The sequence below is a fragment of the Opisthorchis viverrini genome, assembly GCF_000715545.1.
Source record: "Opisthorchis viverrini unplaced genomic scaffold opera_v5_8, whole genome shotgun sequence".
NCBI lineage: Eukaryota > Metazoa > Platyhelminthes > Trematoda > Opisthorchiida > Opisthorchiidae > Opisthorchis > Opisthorchis viverrini.
Genome location: NW_008751664.1, coordinates 2641120 through 2645792, shown reverse-complemented (window position 1 = coordinate 2645792; position 4673 = coordinate 2641120). Strand labels below are relative to the sequence as shown.

The 4673-nt window shown below is 41.0% G+C and overlaps 1 protein-coding gene across 1 annotated transcript in view; it reads left to right on the top strand.

Moving 5' to 3' along the window:
* Positions 1–4673, top strand: part of T265_00814 (hypothetical protein) — a gene marked incomplete at both ends in the record, with an annotated part of 182196 nt that overhangs the window by 106759 nt on the left and 70764 nt on the right. The gene's annotated exons all lie outside the window — the stretch shown is intronic.

Genomic DNA, 4673 nt, shown 5'->3' with positions numbered 1-4673 from the left:
AAGTTCAGTCAAGTCTAATGGTGTCTAGCCTTGGCGTTTTGTAGCCCGCACGATTAAATAATGATTGGATTAAGTCAAGCCAACCAGAATCAGCATGTCACCTGCCACCTCGAGGTGAACGTAGTGCGAAATATGCCGATGCTTTTGATTGGTCGAGGGAAACAGAGGGTCATTGGTTGGTAGGTGGAGCGGTGATAACTTTTAACAAGACAGTAGTTTGTATTACACTAGCTACGTTCAACGAACACCCTCAAAATCGTCGACAGGAACGTCTATCATCTTCGTAGAATCGGAAGGTTGACGGCACCTTCACATATGCACTAGATACGACTTGCTTTCAAATTACACATCATCAGGAGATCCTGGTGCCCACCTTAACTTTTACAAAACTTTTTCTCCACAAAAGGACAATCTTTGTTGTATGAAAAAAATTCCAGAACATCCAGTTATAGCGTTTGGCCAAATAAAAGTGTGGACACAATATTCAGTGTTGTTCCAACAGTTCCATCTGTCCTAATGCAGTTCGTTTGTCAAATGGGCACCGCAGAGTAGGCACTGGATATGAATTTTGCTCTTTTTAAGCCCAGCAAGCTGTGTTCAACCCCTGACTACAAGGAAGTTTGAAGTCTTAAAATTTGGCAGGCGATACAAGCATGGCTCTACTGCGGTATCCTGCAAACGCCTCAATAATAACGTTTGAACCTCCAAAGTTATCTAAGTTTGAGGAATGTGACTGACGCATCCAAAGCCTAAAATGTCCCGGTTACAATCCTGAATGTACCGTACGGCTGACCCGTCCCAGAGAGTAATATGAGCGCGAGTTCTACAAACATCACATTAACTAGAACTAGTCTTGTATCTGGCAGCTTAAGCCGTAGTTTTTGCTGTCAGAATCGTCACGTTACCAACACGTCTGAGGTTGAAATACATCCACTGCTATCACAAACTGTCCCCGCCATAATTATTGCTGCTGAGCCATAATTTGCTTAATGAAGCATCAGTGTTAGTATTTAGCGTTAACCTGAATTTTATCGCTACCGCCCAATGCACAACAACCTTTTCACCATTACGTTTTGGATGTCTATTAATATAATGATGATAATATAATGATATGATCATATTTGATAATATGATCAACACTGACTCGAAATTTATAGAAATTTACCATTTACGCAGTGCAAAATATTCAGATTTCAACCAGCATTCGAACGCTGTTTCCCATTAAAGTTTCCGCATGTACATCTGAACCAACAAATAATCAATCAGTCCAATGACTAAATCCGTTCACAGCACTGCTCCAGATTTCACAGCAGGAAAGAACAATCTGTTTGCGATTTCTGATGTCAAATAGCATTCGGTTACGCAATAGATTTATTCCAAATGAGCTAGGAGTCTTAATCAATGGTAGGCAAGATGGCGGCTCACCCATGGATGATTACTGGAACAAATTTCGATGAACGCATCAACGCAAAATTCTTCACTCATCGAATTTTTGGGAGAACATTTGCTAGGAAAAATGAATGATAAAAACATTAGTTGCTTTTCTAATCAGCGGAAAATTTTGAGTGCCTGAACAATAAGTTGGTTTTTCATCATCTCGGGGCCGTAATTCTCTAAGAAAATTGTTAGTCTGGTAATTTTTCTTAAAAATACTCTTTAAGGAAGTCCGAATAGACTTTGATAAAGGAAACTACTCACAAGGTTGCTGAAAACTCTGCGACAGCCCACGACCGGTCTCGCTCTAATTGGGGCTCATCAGGTAGGCGAAGTCCTCGAGTTTCCGTCAACCTTAAGTTGTACTTGGACTCAAATAGCACCTACGCCATTCAGCTTCTGAAAAAAATGCATTTTCCGAAAATACTCACTGTTAGGAAATAGTACCAAAGCAATAAGCATTGCCCAAAATGGTCATACACTTCGTACCGTTATGAGTCTTCATCGTGATACAATCTCAGTTATCAAGCACCGGGCTTTGAAAAATTCGCAAAAAGAATAAAGCCATTATGTAATTTCTGTTTACATGTCATTTCTTTGACTTGTCAGTCGTTGAGGTGTAGATATGTAGTTTTTTCAGCACGATAATTTTGATGATTCACTGTCAACTATGAATTAGTCACCCCACAATATTGAAATTTGTGGAGCATTGTTGACGAATAATATGATGGAATTTTACTTATTTGTAGTTAAGTAGGCTAAATTCAACTGTTTACAGCTTGATGTAACACAGATAAGAGCTTTAGAGTCTCCCGCAACCTCTGTTTAGCATACATTATTCAAACCTTGTTGCATGCTAAGCACTGGCTCGAAGGTCCAGGAGATGAACGACATGTACCCGAACAAGGTTTCCCGGTCCACAGTGGTCAGTCCATCGGACGCCTGTACACTGCAGAAAGACAGGGCGGTCTTCGACGAGCCGAATACATTAGTCGGCCTAAATTTTATGGAATAAAAATCGGCGTGTAAACGTGCAGAAGCCTGCAGAACATTGGACATTTGTACCGGTTACCTGTTCACCAGCTGGTTACCGGCGTCATCTATCAGATCCTACAAGTTATAGCGTAATGTCGCACATTTCTCAGCATTGTAGGATACAAATGTTGCCATCCGTTAGGATATCTCCAAGCTGGTAATGGTTATCCTGGATGTGTTCCACCGCACTTACGCTTGGTGATGTTGTCTATTGAGCAACCATCAGAAAGTGGGGAAATTCCCTCAGTTTCAGAAACCTGTGTTTTCAGATGGATCGGTCAGTACGCTGGTAACCCCAAGATCACATCCTTTCACATCCAAGCTTTTGCATAAAAACTTGGTTTCCCCTTAATTCACAGCGCAACTATTTTCTACGTGCGACGCGAAATTTAGCAAGCACTAAGGAGCAGCATTTCCATTTTTGGGTACGTATCTCTCATCTCAATCCAACAATTCACAGTTTTCGGTTTTGTGACAATGGAAGACGCATTTTTCACTAGCTCACAGCCCGTTTTATGTGGTCAGAGCCTGGACTTGCTGACTACGGAGCTTAGCAAGAACTGCCTATTTCAGTTACCCATTTCAAGCCACTGACTATACGGTCTGGCACACAAAACAGTCGGAGGACTGAACTAGTCGGACTGCACAAGGAGTGAAGCTAGTACTAGTGACTCCTCATGTAGCTGCGCACAGAAACTACAGGCTCTACTACTACTCTCTCCTACTGAACAGTGTGCTGGCTGATACAATAAATAATTAGGCAACAGTATTTTGCGTGTTTTAGGGTCAACGGCATCTAGCCGGTCATTTCTTGGCGAATAACAGCATTGCTTCTTTTATATGCAGATTCAGAGAGACACAATACTCAGACTGCTGTCGGATCGAGCAGTTCGCAGGTACACTAAAGCATAACTTGTTTTACGATTTCTTGCGGTAGGTGTATTCCCGTTTCTTTTAAACTGCTCTTCGCCAATCCTTTTGGCAAGGTGAACCTTAGAAAACTAAGCTCCAGCCACTTCAGGTCACAGGATCATAAAAGACGAATAAGTTGGTCACCAAGATATGAAGGTGGCTTCATTTTGACGATATATCTAAACTATAAATATACGTACAAGTCTGATAATTTGGTTGAACAATGAGGGTTAGCTAGGGTTTCTTCTTGAGCCCACTGTAAATGAAAGGCTCAATAAAGTAGTCTTGAATTCAATGTGAGCGTATTGCCACAATACATGTGTTGCATTCTCAGCCAGTTAAACAGATTGTTGTATGTTGAGTTATATTTTCGCCGGATGTTTCACTCACTGCTGTGCAACAATTTTGCGCTTTTAGTGGTAATTATTGGGGTGCTTGGTCTGTATGGAAATATGCATTCAGCGCGACTGATTATTTCGTTCTATCATGAAAACCCTAATTTTGTTAGCTTTCATTCCGCAAAAGAACTGTATGTCTAAGAATTTCTACATTTATGCAAACCAGACAAAACTGGCCAGAATGTGAAGAGCTTGACTAGCTGATAAACACTTTGCGGATAAACCTTGAAAACATTGGATGGAACAGAAGCTACTTTGGCCTGCATCCGTTTATGGGGTCGATTGTTGAATTGTGTTTTCCGATCACAAGTAAGCATCCTGTGTGGGAAAATAAACGTACAGTTCTTAATTCCCCATTATTTATGAGTAGTTATAAAGCGTCATCAACGCACTTGGCTTCGAAAGAATTCTGTCTAAAAACTTTGAAGTATTTTGCGAAATTTTCAGATGAAATCCACATAGATTTTCTTGCGCTCAGATGTTTTTCAGAAGTCACTACCTCGTGTTTCCGGTCAGTGATTCCCCTGCAGCGAAAATGTCCAATAAACGGTTCGGTTTCAATCGCTTTTCGTAGTAAAACGTGAAACGCGACATTGCATAATTTCAATTAAACTGGAAAGAAGTTTGGACAAAAACTGATCAAAGTTAATTTACATATGCATAATTTCGTAGTGGTATACCAAGTGTGTCATCAGTCTCCGCAGAGCAGCCTTGCTTTTTTCTGTCGGGTATAAGGTGTGAACGAATGCCAACATTTAATCTGCTTCGTTCCGCTGTCGCGACGGAGCTTCTGGCGTCGTGTGCTTGTCTTTGTACGTCCATGTGAGAATTAAGTTTCGGACTTATATCGGTGTAACCAGACGAACTAGAAATCCAGAATTCAGCGAAGCGTAA